Genomic DNA, 22,854 nt, shown 5'->3' with positions numbered 1-22,854 from the left:
GTTGGGGATTTACCCCAAAGATACAGATGCAGTGAAATGCCGGGACACCTGCACCCCGATGTTTATAGCAGCAATGTCCACAATCGCCAAACTGTGGGAGGACCCTCGGTGTCCATCGAGAGATGAATGGATAAAGAAGACGTGGTCTATGTATCCAATGGAATATTACTCAGCCATTAGAAACGACAAATATCCACCATTTGCTTTGACGTGGATGGAACTGGAGGGTATTATGCTGAGTGAAATAAGTCAGTGGGAGAAGGACAAACATTATATGGTCTCATTCATTTGGGGAATATAAAAAATAATCAAAGGGAATAAAGAGGAAAGGAGAAAAAAATGAGTGGGAAATATCAGAAAGGGAGACAGAACAGGAGAGACTCCTAACTCTGGGAAATGAACAAGAGGTAGTGGAAATGGAGGTAGGCGGGGGGTGGGGGTGACTGGGTGAGGAGCGCTGAGAGGGGCACTTGATGGGATGAGATCTGGATGTTATGCTATATGTTGGCAAACTGAACTCCAATTAAAAAAAATGTAAAAAAAAAAAAAGAAAGGAAATAGTGTGACCAGATATCCATCAATCTAAAAGAAGAGTGTGGGAGGAAAGAAAATTTTAGAAGCAAGATATATAGCCTTCTCAATGTGCTTTGACAGAAAAATTCCAGAGTCAGTCAAAGTTAAGATGAGAAAAAGAATCAACAAATTACCATAATACAAAGTGTACATGTTGGCTGCCAACAATAGAAAGTGCATATGGCATCTTATTAAATGAGGAAGAAGGAGAAAAATAATCACAATCTTGGCCATGAAGACTCTTGGGTAGAGCAGAAATGCTAAAGCTCATGAATGTGTATGAGAAGTGGGAGTAGAAATGGCCAGAGGGTCGCTAAGGCACATCATGGAAGAGAAGGCATAGAAATTGGAGAAGGCAAAAGAATAACAATTTTAGTTTAAACATTTTTGTAAGAAATTGATATGATGGAAATTTAATATTTGTAGAAGCAATGTTGGTTGAGAAAAGATTTATTAATATGTATAATATGCAAATGATTTTAAAATAAGAAATTGTAAGTATAAACTAGAATATTTATTTAAAATGCTTTTTAAAAGATAAAGTGCTTTATACATACAAAGATACTTCTTGCCATGAGATGCTATCATATAAATGTGAAAATTAAGAGGTTATTTGTCCCTTAGGTTCAAATTGGGGCAGACACCTATAAAATGTGATATGAGGAGCAAATACTATATATATAACTAGTGTGCTATATTTGAATTTTATCCACCTTGTGTGGAAAGAAAGATGTTTGATCACAAAAAACCTTGCTCTCTATATCTCAGAAAAGAACCTGTCCCTGATGGACTACTATAGCTGTAGCATTCGCCTTTGCCTATCTCCTACTATTATTCTTTCTCTAAACTATTTTGGACACATTCATGACTTTAGGTCGTAATATGACTTGACAAAATGTTAACATTTAAGGTTAATTTGTTACTGAGTGTCTAGTAGTGACCTTGTAGAATTTTCACTAAGATTTTTGATGCTGTTTGTTTTAAAAAACATAAATTGGAATTTTATGAACCAAGTTTTCATTGTTTTTCTTGCACATTGAAGAGGTTTAAAGAGAGCCATTAGGATTTTTCGTTTTCTTTGGCTAACTTCCTAAGTGTAGATTTTACGTCCTTGTTTCTCAGAGTGTAAATGAGGGGAATTAATGTGGGAATAACTGCTCCATAAAATATCTAGAATAATTTGTATTCTTCCTGAGATTCCTTTGACTGTAGTTTCAGGTACATGTAGATGGCTTTGCCATTAAATATGGTGACTACAGTTAGATGGGTGACACAGGTGGAGAAAGGTTTGAGCCTGGCCGGAACAGAATGGATCCTCAGCATGATAACTACAATGTAGAAGTAGGAAATAAGGACAAAAGGGAAGGTCAGGGACAGTGTGAATATACGGATAACCAGACCTAGACTCAGACTGACAGGAGTGTCTGAGCAGATGAACTTCAGCAGGGCCTGAATCTCACAGGTAAAATGGTTGATGATATTCTGTCCATAATAATAAGCAGGAATTGCAATGATTGGCAAGACTGCTACTAAAAAGGCACTGGCCCAGGTTCCCAATGCCAACTGTATGCAAACCTGATTATTCATAAAGGTGGTGTGATGCAGGGGATTGGAGTTAGCAACAAACCTGTCATAAACCATGACAGCAAGGAAGAGGCATTCTGTCATCCCTGGAAAGAGGGATGTGGTCATCTGGGCCTAACAGCTGGTGTAGAAAATGATGGGGAAGTCCCTGAAACATTGGGCCAAGACATATGTTTCCCAGCTGATAGAGTAACAGATACCAAGGAAGGATAAATTACTGAGGAAAAAAATACATGAGGATATGAAGTTGAGAATCCCATCTCACTACAATAAAGCTGGTCCCAAACATGGTGACCAGGTAAAAATACAGTAGTCCCAAGAAGGCAGCCTAGATTTGAGGCTGTTGGAAAAATTCCGTGAGGATGAATTCAGCCATCTCAGAGACATTGTCTTTAGACTGCCCATTTAGTCATCTCAAGTACTAGGAAAGATGACAAAACATAATGTCATCTATGTTACTAATTAAGAAAAATAGCATCTTAGTAGCTTGTTAGAGTTCATGTTCTAGACTTCTGATTAATTATTGTGTGTCATTTGTTTTACTGGGTTAGACTCAGCTGCTCAAGTATCGAATGATGAAAATACAGGTTTTCTTTGCTTTTCTATCTTGCAGAAATTTATAAGGTTAAGTTGTTCAGACTATGTTAGATCCCCATTAGAGGTACTTATACCTAATCAAGTAAGATAGTCATTAACATTGAGTTAAAATTATTTCTCTCATAAAGGGACATTGCTAGATGATTGACTTTATTCTTGACCAAAAAAGGGGCACATATGCTATATCTTCTTACCAAACATATGAGTTTATAGACAGCTTTATTGAAGTTGTTTCACTGATTAACAAACAATAATTTTTAACTTTAAGCTCAATGATACAATTGTGAATGCTTGAAATACTTATTTGCTTTTCAGCTCTTTTTTTTTGCTTCCTCTATGTCATATTAAAACCACATATGGATGGCAAATTGGGAAGTGTATATGTAGCTATAGCAATCAGTCAATTCAATGGAAAAACAACACCAGCCAAAATGACATGAAATAAATGAAGCGACTCATGGATTTACTAAAATCTCACTCTTTGTTCAATTGTTCTGACATCTGTCTTCAATGACAGAAGCTTACTATGTGCAGATCCTACTGTCTCCAAACAAAAGCTTAAAGGGTGATGGGAAAATTTTATTAGATAAAGGATTTTATGAAGACAATGTATTTTTTTTTGTTTTTGTTTTTTAAATTTTTTTTTTAAATTTTTATTTATTTATGATAGTCACAGAGAGAGAGAGAGAGAGGCAGAGACATAGGCAGAGGGAGAAGCAGGCTCCATGCACCGGGAGCCTGACGTGGGATTCGATCCCAGGTCTCCAGGATCGCGCCCTGGGCCAAAGGCAGGCGCCAAACCGCTGCGCCACCCAGGGATCCCTATGAAGACAATGTTTACCAGAAATTTTGAAGAGAGACAAGTCAAATTTTGGAATACATGTTTCCAGGTATGTAGAAAGAAAGAAAAAAAGGAAGAAAGAAGGAAAGACAGAGTCCTGTCAGTTTTGTGTAATTTTGGTAGGGAGTAAAACAGATGACCCATTGAAATCTATTTTGGCTTTAAGAGTTTCTTATTTAGACACAGAATCAAATCTCTCCATACTGTATTGTTGTATTAGTGCTGCATATAATTGGGTAATTCTTCATACCCAAAAAAGCAGAATGTTAAAATACAGAAAGAAAGTGAAGGAGTCAGTGGGATCTAAGCCTAAATTCTGAGTCAGCCACCAGTAACCTCACAATCCTAAGAAAGTCAGTTTCCTCATATATGAAATGGGAATATCACTTAGTCTCTTGCATGATTGTTGCAAGAATTAGAAAAGGTTATGTCTATAAAGAACCTAGTGCAGTGCCTGGCACAATTGTGACCCACACAAGCTATGTTAACTCTGTTCTCATTTTCATATCCCATATGGACCCTTCCTTTGGCTTGAATTTCATCCTTGTAAACATGTGTCAAAATGTCATTTCATCCTACCTTTCCTTGTGAAATTATGTTATCAGAAACAATACCATCTGAAGTTTCAGGTTTGAGTAACAACCAAAGAAAGTTTGACTGTGTAAGTCATTAAAATCTGTTCCTGATTGTAGGCGGGAGAAGACACATAAAAGGATGAAAATTACTCACTGACTTAGGGCTGGAGGACAGTAACAGAGAAGTGCACCTCATTCATAACAGAAGCATTTTGCAGTTGGCAACACCCCCACAAATGACTAATCTCCAAGAAGAAATTTGATTCCTTCAACTGCAAGGAAAAGAAGTTTAATACAAGCAGCTGTGGTAATAAATCTTCCTATCAGTTGTGGTTATAAGGCTGGAAAATCTTGAGTTAACTGTGCTGGTGAATCATGCACATTTATTTCTACTTGTTAAATTTATTTTTCTTTTATTTACACAGAGATGGCTTGTAATAAGGCTACCATGAAAGGTTGGTGTTTAAAAACAATAAAGAAATTCATTGTCTAGCATACATAATGATAATATAGTTCATGCCACTTCATGACATGTGATTTTTCTTTGCCCGTACAAATATGAAAATGAAATTTCTTCTTGAGGTGTCCAAAGTTCTGTTACTTAGTTCCCAGCCACAGAAAAATAAATTGAGGAGATGTCCTTGCTGAATACATCTAGATATTTTAAAAATATTGGTCTTTGCCAAAAATGTATAGTGTACTTACAGACCAAAAATATTTAAGTAACATTAAAAGAAAACACAATTCAAATGTAAGAAGGACCTTTGGAAATTAGGATAATGGAGTAATGTTGAAGAATTCATGACCTCAGTCTTGAAGAATAGTTTCCATTTTTGAGATTTAGGAGATATCCCTGTTTTGTAATTTAGTTGTCTAATACAAACATAGAGAAAACAAAGAAGGAGGAGGAAGCTTCTGTTATATTTTGCTTATCAAAATAATGTTCCTTTTCCTCTTAACCTGGTTAATGAGAATTTCAGTGAATGTTCCATATAGCAATGATTCTGGTAGGTTAATATGGTGGTGTTGGGTAACCACACACAGTCTTCTTCAAAGAGAAACTTTCTTCTGTTTGAGTAGTTCTTCATGAATTTACTTTCTTTTCTGCTAGAATATTAAATGCTCAGGTAGTGCTATGAAGAATCTATATTGAGGAATTTTGGAGAACAAGATGCATATCATAGGATGATTGCATAACTTTTGTGTTTCCTGGGTTCTGCAAAGGATATGTTGTGTTGCTCAATTCAGTTCTCTTCCAAGTATGATTGTGGGTTTAACAGAGATTAGATAAAGTTTTTTATTTCTTTTTAACTGAAGGGACTTTGGACCCCATATAATGGAAGTAAGGCTGAGTGTACACTTTGGAGGCTGTAAGTCCTTGGATTTAACAGCCATATCTAAGTCGCTTTGCTTTCTCTGGCACTCTACTTTGCACAGAAGAAAGTCTTGAAAAATGCTGAAATAAAAGCTCCCAATGTCACTTTGACTGAATGGATTCTTCCATTAAGGTATTTTTATGTTGCATTTAATGATACTGTTTGGGGCCATGTGACCCTGAATAACTTTTTTCCCTAAAATTTGTAGTCTTTGATTTTTGGTACCAAAAAATGTGTTGACTGATAGAGCAGTGTTCTGTAGAATGACAACAGAAAAGGAGGACTTTCAGACAGATAGTCACTTCTTATTGGGTGTTAGTGGTTCACTCCTTCCATAGAGGGTTGACGGTAAGGGTCTGCCTATGTGAAATACTCATTCCTTAAGAATTTTCTTTGTGATTCTTAGAGACCTTTTCACCCCCAAATATTAAAAATATATTAAGCATGTGTGGAAATCCACAAAATATGAAGGAAGATAAGATGGAGAACATTTGCATGAGCATACAAATTGGGAGAAATTGGAGTGTCATCCAGGAAATATTTCACAGAGGACATGGTTGATGCTTCCCTAATGAAGATTACAGAACTGGCATAGAGGCAAGCTACAGTGGGAATGGAGGGCTTCAGCTGTCCAGGCATCTGATGGAAGTCTCATTCTGCTAAAAGCAGAGCATCTGATAAATTTGGGATTTGCCTTACTGACAATTCCATTTCTCAGAAGGTTAAAGAAGCATTGAGAGGAATTGATGCTATGGACTTAATTATGATAGAATGGGCTAGAATCTTGGGAGAAAAAAACCATATCATCTGGGAATTCATAAAAGAAAGAAATTCTGCGGCTCATATTTCTAAAAGGGAAGTTGGTTGTGAGGACATAGATCTCCTTTATCTAAATCTTTTAATTTTGAATTTCTTAAAGTCTCTGATGATAATTTCATCAGAGAGAATCACAAGAGATTTAGATGAAAATAGACCTTTTTCACTTTAAGTACACAGCACAGAGCATGCAAACAGCACAGACTCAACTCTCTTGGGTGTAGACAATACTTATCTAGCAATCTCATAAGGCCTAACTGACAGCAACTTTTTTATTAAATATTTTATTTACTTATTCATGAGAGACATAGAGAGAGAGCAGAGGCATAGACAGAGGGAGAAGTAGGCCCCTCACAAGGAGCCCTGTGTGAGACTGGATCCCAGGAGCCCTGGACCATGATCTGAACTGAAGGCAGATGCTCAACTGCTGAGCCACCCAGGTGCCCTGACAGCAACTTTCTTGCCTTATAATCAGAGTCTACTAAACCTATCCTTATTTCATACTGATCTGTGTGGCCTACTCTGAAAGTTTACTAGGTAACTGAATTTTACTTATCTTGTAGATATTTTTTCCTCAGAGCCTTTTGGTGTGTATATGAAAGGATTCAATCTAAGCTTCATGGTCATGCAGAATAATTCATTCATTTATCCATTCAGCAAATAATTATTGATTTCTTACCGTGTGTCATTTCTGTTCTACTTGCTGAGAATATAGCAAAGAACAAAAGAGACAAGACTTCCCTTTTATTTAATTTGTATTCTGTGGGGATGAGACAGAAAATAAGTAACAAATAAAGTAATTCAGATAGTAATAACTGTTAAGTTGAAAATAAAACAGGGTGGTATGAAAGAGCAGTGGAACAAGATTGTTATTATAGGTGTTTGCTTTCAAGGAAGGTGATGTTTGAGTGGAGACCAAAATGACACAAAGTAAATATGTGAAAATTTCAGGGAAGAGAGTTTGAGTGAGATGGAACAGTCGCTCTGCTTTCTCTGGCACTCTACTTTGCACAGAAGAAAGTCTTGAAAAATGCTGAAATAAAAGCTCCCAATGTCACTTTGACTGAATGGATTCTTCCATTAAGGTATTTTTATGTTGCATTTAATGATGCTGTTTGGGGCCATGTGACCCTGAATAACTTTTTTCCCTAAAATTTGTAGTCATTGATTTTTGGTACCAAAAAATGTGTTGACTGATAGAGCAGTGTTCTGTAGAATGACAACAGAAAAGAAGGACTTTCAGACAGTCACTTCTTATTGGGTGTTAGTGGTTACTACACTACACCCAAAACAGCAGCAAAACTACAGCAAAACAAGTTTAAATGTTTGCTGAATAAGAGATAAGTGTAGCTGAAGCACAGTGTAGGGTGACCAATCTTCCTGGTTTGTCCTGGACTTTCTTGATTTTACCACTGAAAGTTTCATGTCCCAGAAACTCTTCAATTCCTGTGTTAGGCTTAGAATTACCACAGAAACTCATTAATGACACCAATGTCACAGAATATTTTTCTCCAAGCTAATCATGCTGTGGTCCTTCTATCTCAATTCAGATGACACGTTCATTCCAAGACCTCTCAATTACCCAGATCTATTCCTGAAAATACCTAGGTCTACTCCTGTTTTTTTTCCAGTGTTCTCTTAAAGAGTGGTCTTGTGAACCAGACACCCTTCTGAAAGCATTGAATGACTAGTGTCCATCATGGAGAAACTACAGATAGTGGCAGCATTCTTACATATCCTAGAATAGCTGGTTATTTTTAATAGTATGCTTAGCAAGGATGTAAAGCCCCTAACCTTGATTTTCTTCCACAGAAACTCCTATAAAACCAGTTATCTCACTTCCTCTGTGACTGTATAACTGATTTTCTTTAACCTTAAGGCTCAGCTTTATGATTTGCTAAGCAATGCTTCATCTTATTCAGCTTGGCTTGGGGTTCCCCTCCATTGAGGGGATGGGATCATTGAGGGGATCATTTGGATGCTAATTCTGGTATCTGAAATTTTACTTAAGCACTTCTTACTTTCTTTGTGTCACTCAAAATTTGGTAAATTTGTCTTCTGGGTTTTTATCTAAGTCATTTGATAAAAGTGTTGAACAGAGCAGGGCCCTGGGCATGTCACTGGATACATTCTTCCAACATAGTATTAATCATTAATCAATATATTAGGGGAAATTTGTTTAAGCAGGTATTAAATCTTAAAATTTCAAGCCCACTATGTTACCCATGATTTGGGTTATGGCATGTAATCATGAGGCCAAAATATTGCCTGAAGATAAAGTTCTCTCATTTGCTTTTGCAGATTACTGGCAATAAAAGATAATAAGACTGGAAATGTGACTGGAAACAGGTGAAGGACAGTAGATACACCTAGGAAGGAGAAAAAGAACTCTCAAAGCTGATTCACATGGGCTTACAATTTGAGAAAGACCAGAAGAGGAGGGGGTTTGAAGAGAAGTGAATAATTAAATGTCTTAGCCTGTTATTAAAGTTTTTTGCAATAATGCTACAGCCATAGAAAATATAAAAATTAATGGGTGTGATTATCTTCCAATAAAACTTCAGTTAAAAAAAAACACACAGTGCTCCAGTTTTTTTGGCCAGGCTGTGGTTTGCCAATTTCAGCTATAATTGATTCAGAATCACCTTTATAGAAATACCTTCATTCATGTATATTTTAACATAGGAACACAACTTCTACCCACTACCCTTTTTTCTCCTCTCTTAAGTTATCCCATTTCTAATCTTCCACACATAGAGTGGGATCCTCTTAACCTCTCTTTTGTTCTGGCTTCCTTTCAGGATTATTTCTTTCAATCTATCCCTTTTATGATTTGGAACAGGGACTAGCTACCTGTTTCTGAAATCATTCATGTAAGAGTTATTTTAGATTTTGCATGCCATAGGTCTCTGTTGCAACTACTTAGCTCTGCCATTGTAGCACTAAAGCAGCCTTAGACATCATGTAAACAAATAGGCACAGCCGTACACTAATAAAACCATGAAAACAAGGAGTGGGCTGTTTTTGATCCACATGCTATACTTTTCCAACTGCTAATCTAGATGGTATGTTGATTATTCTTGAAATCATATCCTCTAGCCTGCACACCACCTTGCATTTGCTTTCTGCATTATAGTCATTGGGAACTACCCATCCTCTACAGGTCACAGCAAATGGTGGTTCCTTAGGCATCCACGTATCTCTTATCCTGTTTCTAACAACACTCCTTTGTGCCACTCTGTGTCCTCTGAATCCCTCATACAACTAAGGCCTAGAAACAACCTGTTGATTTCACACTTTCCAATCTCAGAGTCCTCTGAGGTGGTGGTTTTTAAGCCTGCCAGGTTTCATATCCCCTGCTCGTGGAGTGAAATTTCTGCCAATTTAATTATGAGGTGATGGCAATTAGCAGGAATTAGCACCCATCATGTAAAAGTTTAGTTTTCCTTTAGTGAACCCAACTCATAACAACAAATTGACAACCATTTGCCAAAACAGTCAAATCTCCTTTTGCACCAGAGGTTATGAGCCTCCCTGAAGACACTGCTGGCAATGGGTACTTGTAAGAAGAGGTGACTGGGAGGAAAAATGAGGGAATAGGGCAAAGGGGATCTGTACAAGATGGTGAGTGCAAATGACTCCTCTCGCTAAAAGAAGGAGTCAACTTAGCATGCATATTCATTGTTCATGTCCCCACTTGACCTTAGAATGACGGCTGCATTTAAAAAAATGCACAGAATTATGTCACCCAAATTTTAATTACTAAAATATGGAATTCTACAGAAAAAGACACATACTGTATGATCTCACTTATATGTGGAGCCTGAAAAGGCTGAACTCGTAGAAACCGAGAGTAGGAGTGGTTACTAGTTTCTGGGAGTGGAGGAATTGGGGAGATGTGGTCAAAGGATACAAACTCCCACTTATGAGTATGTTCTGGGGACCTGATGTACAGCGTGGTGATTATAGTTAATAATAGCATGGATATATTTGAAAGTTGCTAATAGAGTAGAATCTTAAATGTTCCTACCACAGAAAAGAAATGATAATTAGGTGATGTGAGAGAGATGTCAGCTAATGTTATAGTGGTAATCATTTTGCAATATAAAAGTGTATCAAATCATCAAATTGCACACCTTAAATTTATTTATTTATTTTTTAAATAAGTTTATTTTTTATTGATGTTCAATTTGCCAACATCTAGAATAACATGCAGTGCTCATCCCATCAAGTGCCCCCCTCGGTGCCTGTCACCCAGTCACCCCCACCCCCCGCCCACCTCCCCTTCCACCACCCCTAGTTCGTTTCCCAGAGTTAGGAGTCTCTCATGTTCTGTCTCCCTTTCTGATATTTCCCACTCATTTTTTCTCCTTTCTCCTTTATTCCCTTACAGTATTTTTTATATTCCCCAAATGAATGAGACCATATAATGTTTGTCCTTCTCCAATTGACTTACTTCACTCAGCATAATACCCTCCAGTTCCATCCACGTTGAAGCAAATTGTGGGTGTTTGTCATTTCTAATGGCTGAGTAATATTCCATTGTATACATAGACCACATCTTCTTTATCCATTCATCTCTTGATGGACACCGATGCTCCTTCCACACTTTGGCTATTGTGGACATTGCTGCTATAAACATCGGGGTGCAGATGCCCCAGCGTTTCATTGCATCTGTATCTTTGGGGTAAATCCCCAACAGTGCAATTGCTGGGTCGTAGGGCCGATCTCTTTTTAAGTCTATTTTAACCATAAGTAACTAAACAAAAATCACAGAGAATTCCACTGCTTAGTTGTGACCATTAATGACATTTGGGCTCCTTTCCTGTTTCTCTGCTATTTTCACAGTCATGATGTCACACTATACAAAATGTGAACTGCTTTCCCACTTAAGCATTTTCCCATGGTACTAGAAAATAATTTAGGACTCTTCTAGTTTTATGATTTCAGGTATGTTTGGTTTCTTAATGGTCAATATAAAGACCATCAAAAATCATGGTGAATAATATTTGTTTTTTCCCAATAAGCAAGACAATATGAAGCTTTTCATGGAAACTAAATGGACACAACTATAAAAATAAATTATTTGTAAACTTAAAAGAAATTATTAAAATTCTTTATTTATACTTGTTAGTCCTTGATTGTGTTGTATCCTAAATAACAGTTTAGCATGGTGAATTGAAGAACAGATTGTACCATTCCTTTCTCTTCAGGGAGAAGTATATAATACATAAGGCTAGAAGTTAGCTTTTATGAAAATTACTGGCGATGAACAAATACAATGTTTAGAAAAACTAGAAAACTCCTCTGATTTAAGAAGTTTAGAGTATAATTTTAGCACCTGGTAAAATAATGAAACAATGTTGCTATGTGGGTTAGAATGAAGATGGCTGACTTTGAGAATGATTTACAGTAGGCTTTATGTGACAATGAAATGGTATTGAGAAATCAATAAAGCAACATTGAAACTTTGGACTTTGGCCAAATATTGAACAAGCACCTCCTACATACAAGGCATTAGCCCTAGGCATGTAGCATCTAAGGGAAACCAAAGCACTATTATTGCCTGTAAGGAACTCACAGTTGAGTAATGAGATGAAGGGTAACATCTGGACACAACTGGCTATAAGGTGAGGTACAGAGTAGTAAGTGTCCTGGCAGATAGGCACTTGAGGTATCACAGGAATTTCTTTCTTCCTGTGACCTGGAACAGTGTTCCAGTGGATCATTCCAGCCCAGGAAAGAAACCTTGGTCTGACCAGTGTCAAATAGTATAAACACAGTAAACATAGAACACATTGTAAGCTTTCCTTCCATTCAGCAGAGACTTGAAGTTCCTGAAGTTCCAAATGTAACTGAAGAGCAGCAGCACTTCACTAAATGGGGAAAAGAACACTTCCAAAGTCCAATTATTACAAAGGCCAGGGAGGGAGGTAGAATCATACCTGCCAGGGGATACAGTACCAAAGGTTTCAAAGTTGCAAAGGGAAACCATTTCAAAGCCTCCAGGATTAGGTTCCAGAGAGGCAATTAGAAGGCTCTTCACATGAAAGAGTTCAAAAGTATTTATAAGAACATGCCCAAGAGAAGGAGTTTATTTCTGGACTACTAACACTGAAGTCGCTTTCCTCCTTAATTAAGTCTCTAGGTTTTTGAAAATAAAATATTTCATTACTTTCTTGGCAACTTTGGCCCTAAATGGCCTAGGAATCTAACATTTTCATCTAAGTGGTACCAAGCGCCAGGATATTAGGCAAGCAAATCTGCAACAGTCACCTGGGTGATTCTAAATATCTGGACGGTTAACAAAAAATTGATTTAGTTTGATGTCTAACATCATTACCTCAGGGTAACATACCTTGACTTCTCAGGTAGAACTCTACTTCCCTTCCCTTTTCTTATATGCTCACTTATCCTTTTATGTTTTACTTATTTGTTTGTTTATGTATCTCCCCCACTGGGCCTAATTTTAGGAGGAGAGTCACTGTCCTTGCTCACTGTCATTTCCACAGTATCTAGCACAGTTCCTGAAGCATTACTACACACCCAATAAATATTAGTCAAATGAAAGAATGCTAGGACAGCCAGTGGTGGGCCATCACTAAGTGGGCAAGACGTGCCATGATATGATAAGATAATGTCATGTTAAGGTAGTCGAGAGAGAGAGCTCTGCCCAGGGTCAGCTCATTCCTTGGAGATTTGCCTAAGTAGGTGGTGCCATGGTGAGAGCTGCACCTCTTTGCAAGGACTTTTTCCTTATTTCAGTTGAAAATGATCAGGAATGATGGGGCTGGGGAAGCCAACTTCATTGATATTCTGATGCCAATTTCTTTTCTTTTTTTTTATAAATAAATCTTTTTTTAATGTTTATTTATTTATGATAGTCACACACACACACACACACACAGAGAGAGAGAGAGAGAGAGAGAGAGGCAGAGACATAGGCAGAGGGAGAAACAGGCTCCATGCACCAGGAGCCCGACGTGGGATTCGATCCCAGGTCTCCAGGATCGCGCCCTGGGCCAAAGGCAGGCACTAAACCACCGCGCCACCCAGGGATCCCTGATGCCATTTTCAAACCCAGATGAAGACCTTGGATTCCATGTAGTACAACTTCCAAATTTTTAAGTTGGAGAAACTGTGGCACAGAAGGCTACTGTCTCTGAGGCATTAGCAAGCAGAGGAGCCTTTCATACCCATGTCTCCAGATCCTGGTCAGTGGTCTTCCCTCTGCAATTGACTGCCTCTCCTAAGGCCTGAAACTCAACAGGCCAGTGTTTCAAGGGCAGCTTCATAAAAGAAGTAACCATATGGCTCTGGGAGATCTCTTCTGCCATTTCCCACCTCAATGTTCCCGTTAGGAAAATGTATGATTCCTGGGGCCATGGTGAGCTAGCTTTAGAGGAAGCATCACTTGCAATGTTCCTAGCAAAGATCCTGTTACATAACTGATTCCTAACTCTTAACTCCCTTCTCTTCCATCTGGGCACATGGGACCTTTCACGACACACAAAGATACGAGTGTCTTTAGTGGTTGGGAAGAGTCAGTATGCAGAGGGTCTCACTTCTTAGACTCATGTCATCCTTTAGGAGACAAATGTGGAGCTCAACCCTGCATCCATGTACTCTTGCTCTGAAGAGATTCTCCTCCCTGCTCACTCCTGACATTCCCCAAGGAAACGCAGCCTTCAAAACATAAACTTTTCAATTTTCTAGTAAAATGAATGAAAGAGCCTTTTGGGGAATAAAGTGATTTCTTTTTAGCTCCACTTGTTTACTTTTCCATAAGCTCCCAAGATGGCTTACATGTTAGCTGTGAATCACACCATCTGTTCAAACAGTACTTCAGTAAATGATTCAATTCATACTTTTCTTATAAAAGAATCTTTTTAAGGGCAGTGTTTATGTCTCTGTTATCCTTCATTTGGCAATGTAGTATGAGCTATTTTATTTTTTTTGTATGAGCTATTTTAACTTTGCTCTCATTGTAAACACATATTGAATCCCCCACTTCTTAACTGCAGAAAACAAAACTCCCCCACCTTTGTTCCACTTGACTCTTGGCTTAGAGGGGAGAGGGTGCTATTTATTAGAGAGTCTGTATTTTCTAAAAAGAAAAAAGTAAAGATAAGAGGTTCCAGACAATATTTTCTGATATCTTGAATTTAGTAACAATGACTAGGTTCTAGCTACATGAGATTGTTCAGGCCAAGCCCAAATGAACAGAGCATCCTTAGCTGTTGAGAAGCATCAGCTCTGCTAAGGGGCCTCGTTGTTCAGATGCATCTCATTTTTCAGGAGGCCAAGTTGCCCCTGGTTTAGAGAGGTACCTGGGAAGAATGGTCTGGATCTAGCCAGCAAGTCCAGGCCCAAAACAGGTGATACCAGGCCTGGGCAGGAAGTAGAAGGGCTGATGGGGCTTGTGGGGAAAACGGAGGTCCTGGAGTTATTAGGGTGAGAAGTATAGGAGAGTAGAGGTGAACTTCTTAATGTTGGAAAATGTTCTATGGACTGTTGAAGGCTCTGTATCCATGGGAGTATCTGGGGAAGTTCACACAGCAGCATGGGTTTGTCCTAGTGCTGGCCCATATAGATGACATCCTCTCCCACTTCCTAAGATCCATAGATACATGGAAGGGGTGCTACATTGTGCAATCATGTACACAATATAGAGTTGTACAATGTCGGCACATGTAAATTTGTGTGTGGGGACCCCAATGAAGAAAGGATTTGTTCTTTATGCTGAAGATAAAAGGTAGTTGAAGAAGGCTCAAATTAGAAGAGATAATCTTGCTGGGTTTCTAAGATTGGCTAGTTCAACTAGTTCTAAATGCACACATTTAATGAAGTCTACATCAATATTATACATAGAGTTGGAAATGAATGAAGTGCTTATGAGAATAATAATATGTTTGTATGGTTGGATCAGCAACAGGCAGGACACCTGTGTGGGCTGGGTTCAGATCTTTGAAGGTCTTAAATGTCACAATGAAAAGTTTATTTTCTTGCCTTCACATAACTGGACATCACTGAGGATTCTGACACAAACTCAGAAAGATGGGTGACACCATAGTGTGGAACCTGTATTGGAGTGACTTGCCCATGAGACCATATCTCAAGTTGTTGCAATAGTCAAAGCAATAAATGATGAGGGCAAGAGTTAAGTGAGAGGTAGTAGGATGAATGACTAGGGATGGATTTGAGATTTATCACAGGAGTAGAATAAGCAGAGCTTCAGGGATGATTAGAGTTTGTAATGAGAGAGGAAGAGGATTAGAAGATGCCTTTCAGGTGGATTGTGACACCATTCAGTGAGATCCAGAAAACAGGAGGAAGGGGAGATTTAAAGGGAGAGGTGACGTTCTGTGGTTTTGAATGGTATAATTTGAGTTGTCTTAAAACTTGTGGTAGATATGGGTCCATTTTCTATGAATGCATGTGGCTGAAGCTCAGAGGAGATGTCTGAGCAGTAGATAGAACTTTAGTGGTTATTACTTTAATGATTGGACAGTGTTCATGAGTTTGAAATTGCTCCAATCAATATCTGCTCAGCTTGCCTTGGAAAAGCCACATTTAACACATGACGTGATATCTCCTGTCCTCATGGTTTGGGGTGGAAAATTAAATTAATTATAAAGCAATAACCACCAAGTATGCAGTGAATAGTAATAAATCAGTATGTAGGCAATAAAGGAATTAACAGTATGGATAGGGTTGAAAATTCCATAAATATCTATATTCCTTACATATGTAGGGAGATGCCCTTAGTCGGACATGTTGAATATTGAAACATTGTGAGATTTAAGAAACAAAACATGAGCAAAGGGAAAAATAGAGACAGAGAGGAAAACTAAGAAATAGACTCTTAACTATAGAGAACAAACAGGGTTACTGGAGGGGTGGTGGGCAGGGGAATGGGTCAAATGTGTAACAGGGATTAAGACAGGCACTTGTCATGATGCACAGTTGGTGTTGTATGGAAGTGTTGAATCACTATATTGTACACCTGAAACTAATATTAATTGTATATTAACTAGCTGGAATTTAAATAAAAACTTCAAAAAAATAAAAAATAATAAAAAAAGAAACATTATGGGGCAAGGCATAGTTACCTTTAAAGGGACATGGCAAACTGGTAGGAACAATGTATCAATTGGAATCAGTTCAGCTTCAAGGGATAGAAAACTTAATATTAGTGGTTTAAACAAGATGGATGATTCTTTTGTCTCGCATAAAAGATAACTGAAGATGATAGGTCCAGAATAGTTATGGTAGTTAGTTCTACAATATTCATAGATTCATACACCTTTCAGCTAAGCATTCTGCCCTCATTCTCACAGAGTAAGAAGGTTGGTAGAGTTCTAGATATCACATTTATATTCTACACATCAGGATGGAGGAAAGGGAAAAGGGAAACTGAAAAGATGGCGGCTGGTTTGCTTCTATTTAGGACTTTCTAGAAATCCCCCAGAACATTTTTATTTCTATTTCATTGATAAGAAATTGGTTACTCAGATACACTTAGCTTCAAGAGAAGCTGGGAGCTATAGGTTTTTTTTAAATATTTAAATTCAAGTTTTAGCTGGCATACAGTGCAATATTGGTTTCAGGAGCAGAATTCAATAATTCATCAACAGTAGCCAAATTGTGGAGAAAGCCTAAATGTTCATCAACTGATGAATAGATAAAGAAGATAAGGCATATATATATTTATTTATAAATATATAAAACTTAGTATTTATAAAACTTAGCCATCAAAAAGAATGAAATCTTGCCATTTGCAATGATGTGGATGGAGATAGAGAGTATTATGCTAAGTGAAATAAGTCAGTCTGGGACTATAGTTTTTTAGCTAGATATGTTGCCACTTAAATACAATTCCATAATCTATACCAAAGAAGATTGCGAGAATAGATAATGGTAAAGATAGCTAGCAATCTCTACCACAGGACATAATACCAATTTGGCCACATTTGTTGTAAAGAAATACTGAACGGAAAGAATCAACTAGAAGTGCCATGGGAGGACTTCCAGTCTGATAAGCAGAACATAATATTTTAGGAAGGATTGTCCAGGCAAACACTTGACATCAGAAAGATCTAACATGAGTTGCCAGGAATGGTCTCACAGGCATTTAGAGAATAGTAAAGAAAAATATGGGAACAAGTAATGTATAGAAAGCAATCCAATCAAGTTGTGTATACCAGAAAGGTCAATCAGTAGGTAGAAGGGCCCCAGTCACAGTATCCCATTGCAAGATATGATACTAAGCCATGGATGGTGGTGGTGATCATAGAGGACATTGACTGACAAAAAACACAGCAAAGTCTAAATCCTAAAAAGAGTGAGGTACTAAGCGGATGTCTAAGGCAGAAGCATAGGTCCAGAACTGAGACACAAGTTAAGGGTGGAATAGCAAAATGACAGACTGGTTGTTGAGTCCCCATGAGGGACCTTAGAAGAGTGGTTTTCCAAAATTTTGTGTTTCACATACAAAGTATATTTTTTTCAAAGTGAACTTTGCCATAATGTTGGCAACTTTTTATTTGCTAAGTAAGGATGTGTTAATAACAGAACAAACAACCGTCCACAATTTATAAACCGTATTATTTCACTGTGACTATTTTCAGGTAAAAAATTAGAAAACAAATTCAAAACAAAGAAAAATTCTTGTCCACAATTCAAAGTGTACAGAAGAATGGGCAATAAAAAGGTCCCCCCCCCACCCCTCTTCCTTCATCACTCAGTTTCCTTCTCTGGAGGCAGCCACTGTTATCTGTTCTTTGGACATCCTCCCGGAGATATTCTATGTATAAGTAAACAAATACATGTTTGTGTATAACATTCTATACCTACTGTTTTTGCTAAAAAGGGCATGTTGAAAAGCATTGTATGTCGGTACGTAGAGAATTTTCTAATTCTTGTTCTATCTGCATAGTGGTCCATTGTATGGATTTACAAATTTAACAGTCATTTATTAATGGGCTTTTTAGTATTTCCAACTATTTGCTATTCTAAATAGTGCTTCAGTGAATTGGCTTTGAATGAAACTGAATCTGAAGAGCTCATTACTTTCATTTCTTTTCCTTGCCACACAGACTGGTAAAAACTTTACCAGTACCAGCACCTTTTTGTGTGCTGGGGAAACACTTTTCTGCAGTTCCCTACATCCTTGAAGTCATTCAGGCTTGTGAAATGGGCCATTTGTTTTTGGCTGTCAGTCACCTCCTTTATGAAAATGTGGAATCTATCCAAAAAGGTGGTCTATCTAACCAAGCAGGGCCTTAGTTTCTGTTTCCAACTGCCTGTTATACTGTTTTTCCCATGTTGAAATATTTTTCCTATTTGGTTTTTCCTATTGTCATCTGCAACCAGTCTCTCCCATGACACAAAGAGGTTTGATATAGCTAGACATGGGATAATTGAAGATGTGAGATGTAGTAACAAAAGGACAAGACTTTGAATACTATTCAGGCATTTGGGTGGATCTGGCACAGGGAGAGAAGGCCTTCATCCCCTAGTGTTAGGATATATTAGGCATCCTTTTTGTACATCCTGGCTTCGCTTATACATTATTCTAGCTGTCATTGTGATGATCAGCTATGTGGGTTCCAACATACTTCATGCAGGTGCAACCAGACAATACCTCACCTCATGCCTTCATTGTATGCCTCTTAACTCCTCAAGTTGGGATCTACTAGTAGATACTACTGTGAGACCATTGCTTGTGTGTGTGTGTGTGTGTACAACCTATAAGCATGAAGGACTGGGTGAATGGGTGAATCTTTATCCATTGGGAGATAGGAGTGGTGGCTAAATTCACTCCCCTGGAAGCAGTGCCAAATAGTGGTTAAGGGTCCTGGAATCATGAAATTTGACCTCAAATCCTGGTTCCACCATTTATATGCTTTGTGACCATGGGAAAGTTGCTTAACCTCCCTGGGCCTTAGTTTCTTCATCTGCTAGTATGGATAAGATTAATATATACCCGAGGGTTGGTGTGTGGATTCGATGAGATCACGTATATAAGGCATATAGCACACAGTAGGACATGAAGTACTTAGGGAAAGTTGGTTAATAATGATCTATTTACCACATCATTGGCTTCCAATTGGCCTTCCAAAATTTGGAAAAAACTCATCCCTCTGTTTCCATCCATGAGTGGGATGGAGTTTATACAACTTCTTAAAAAAATTCAACTGGATTAAGCAAAGAGTTTCACTTAGCTGAGATCAGCTCAATAGCACATCCTTGAATTGGTCTTCCCTGCTTTCTTGATTCATTATCCATGCCCTTCTTCTTTATTCTCTGAAGTTGTACTCCCAATATAATATCTACCCTTAAGTATTCTGCCTCTAACCTTGGTAGTGATATGAGACAAGACCTTATAGGCAGGTGGTCATCACTCAGGAATTTTGACAGCAGAAAGGTGCACTCCAGGTCAAATAGGGTCCTAGTCTCTGGAAGAAGGAGGGAATATCGCTTGTAAGAGTGAGGCTTCTAATGAGTCCTAGAAGGCCTAGACTAGTAGGCAGCTGACCATGACCCAAAGAACTAATTGGGAAAAGGTAATGGAAGTTAACTGGGACAAAGGGTCAAATATGGAATAGAAGTTGATTATTCTGATATTAAATCAAAAAAGTTTTTAGAGTTTCCTATATACTCCTTGCCTAAGTTCAAGATTGAAATTAGGGTGGGGATCACTATGTAGACAGGTAGGCAAAGTAATCCCTGCTATGTGGAAAGAAGTATTTCACAAACCAAAGACTGGTAATAACATAGAAATTGACAAGAAAGGCAGCATTCCTATATTTAGATGATCCCCTGGTAGATGAGAAGAAACAAGTAATATACTCCTCATGTAGATCCCATGTTCCTTGGCTTAGCATTTCATTTTATGACCCATATGAATTTCTTCACCTGTTTGATTAGAATTCTTGAACATGCCACCAAAATGTGTGGCAATCATTTTGCATTACAATTTACTTTAAGGCACAATCTTAGATGTACCATGGAAACTACACTGGATTTGTAGTCAAGACATCTGAGTGTTTAAGTTGTGTCCTTTAGTAAATCATTTGACTCTCTAACTTTCTTTTCTATTCTGAAAATGGGCCTAATATTTGCTTTACCTATCTCATAGGTTTGCTGTAAGAAATATAACATGTGAAAATAATGCATAAATTGCTAAACGTTGTGTAAATGCTAGCTACAATTACAAGAAAATATCTTTAGTACTGACGGGAATAGAGCTCCTTATATGATTTGTCTTAAGTTTTGCATATGATACAAATGCAATAGTGTTGATTTCAGGGTGCACAAATTTCATGTATTTATGATATTAGGTTACTGGGCCACTGCTTTATCCTTTCCAGCCTAATGCCAAAAATATTGTTCTCATGCCTCTCTCTATGCAGCAAATGCTTCATTATCCTCTGGGGAAGTCCCAGTTTAGATATAATTTTGTAAACAACATCATTAAGGGTAAAGAAAAGCATCACTGAGTCATTGACATGTAAGCTATAGAGTCCTGAATGATCCAAGGCAGAAATCTGTTCTCTATGGAAAACTTTATTCTTTATTTTTAGTGTTAGAGCAAAGCTTAAGAATTATAAAATAAAATGTCTAAATGTTTAAAGACTTCTGTGTGATTTTATGAACTTAAATTTTTCTCTCCTCTCATCCTCATTAAACTGTTACTTGATATCCACACTACTGTATCAGTGTCTTCTAGATGGGATTGCCCATACTTCTGACACTCAAAGGTGAGGTCTACATACTGGTAGCATTGGAACCACCTGGAAGCTTGCCAGTAATCTAGAAATCCAGAATTTCAGATTATGACCCTGACCTATTGAATCAGAATTTGCATTTCATCAAGATTCTCCACGTGATTCATAAAGCTTGAACACCAGGGGTCTACGCTAACTTGCCTTCTTAAGTCAGCCTACTTCAATCTTCTTAACCCCTTAGGTTTTACTCCTGTGCTTCAGTCTGCTTTTATCTGAGATCCTTATGTCAATCCCTGACTCTAGCCCTCTGGACTAGTCTTTCCTTGTAGTATATATGTGCCCCCCCCACATGTCTGAAATTCCACTTTTCCTAATGCATGTTTATTTACTAACCAACTTGGTATCCTTGTTGCTTTCAACATATAAATATGCACTGTGCATATTTCAGGTCTACCTCTGTAGAACACAATCTCACATCCCTACCCATTCAACTCAGTCAGTACTGGGTAAGCCAGACCAACTCCATAGGAAGGAAGGGAATAGGAAAAAGCCAATTTGGCAGTACCATGGAGGTTACCTAGAATAGATGGGGTATGCACATCTGAATCTTGTTAAATTTCTTATTCCTCTAGGCTTAGATTTTCAGCAGTCATCTGATCCTTTTCAGAGTATAAGCTCCTGGAAGAGGGGCGCCTGGGTGCCTCAGTGGTTGAGTGTCTGGCTTTGGCTCAGGTCATGATTCCGGGATCCCAGGATTGAGTCCTGCATTGGGCTCCCTGGAGTGGGCCTGCTTCTCCCTCTGCCTGTGTCTCATGAATAAGTAAGTAGAATCTTTAAAAAAAAAAGCCCCTGGAAAATACAGAGATTAGAGATCTCCCTTTACTTTCTGCACTCCCATTTCTGTTTGTGGGCAGAGAAGTGCCCACAAAACAAAACAGTAGCTGATCCAAAAATCATTCTTATCTGGCTCTGTAAATTACAAACTTGTTGCAGCAAACATACCAAAATAAATGGAATACTAGGCAGAATGTGGAGTGTGCCTCCCTGCCATATTTTTTCATCAGGTGAACACCATGACTACGTAGGTGCTTCAGAGCTAGTATGTGAAATTCGTTGCTCTTAGTGGGTTAGCATCACAAGTGTTTGTAGCTTTCCCTTCTCTGGGAAGGGGCAGTTTATAAGCAAGGGCATACTGTTTCATTTGTATATAAAAGAACAGTTTCCCTCCTTAAGTGGTACCTATCTCTATCCAAGTGGACTTCTCTATCCAATGTTCTAGCACCTGCTTTTCCTTGGTTATGATTAACATCAGTGAAAAATAAACTCATGCACTAGAGAACCATCTTAGGGATCCATGTTCTTAAACATGAAACTGTCATGGAAAAAATTGTTTGATGACAACTGACCTCCATTTAATTTGGCCTGAGATTGGTTGGTTCATCTTTTATTCAATTCTGTTTTGTAGACAATTGTGAAAGAGCAAAGAACTGGTGACTCTTTAAAAGGATGCTGGACAAGGTACCTACAGCCATCAGACCATTATCTTTCCTTTGATCACCTTCATTAGGGCATCTTTGAACATCCTTGTTTTTCAGAGTGTAAGTGAGTGGGTTCCAAATGGGTGTTATAGCCCCATACAACACTGAGATGATCTTATCCTTGGACAATTGAGAGTGTGGGCACATGTACATGAAGACTGTTTTCCCATCATAAATGATGACCACAGTCAAGTGGAAGCCACAGGTAGAAAAAGCCTTGAG

At 38.1% G+C, this 22,854-nt stretch overlaps 2 pseudogenes; one reads left to right on the top strand and one right to left on the bottom strand.

Annotated features, from left to right (window-relative positions):
• Positions 1-22,854, top strand: part of LOC125754678 (elongation factor 1-alpha 1-like) — a 166,730-nt pseudogene that overhangs the window by 124,678 nt on the left and 19,198 nt on the right.
• On the bottom strand, positions 1,633-6,101 carry LOC112649069 (olfactory receptor 13H1-like; annotated as a pseudogene).

The sequence above is a fragment of the Canis lupus genome, chromosome X (genome assembly GCF_003254725.2).
Source record: "Canis lupus dingo isolate Sandy chromosome X, ASM325472v2, whole genome shotgun sequence".
NCBI lineage: Eukaryota > Metazoa > Chordata > Mammalia > Carnivora > Canidae > Canis > Canis lupus.
This window is presented reverse-complemented; position numbering and strand designations above follow the sequence as displayed.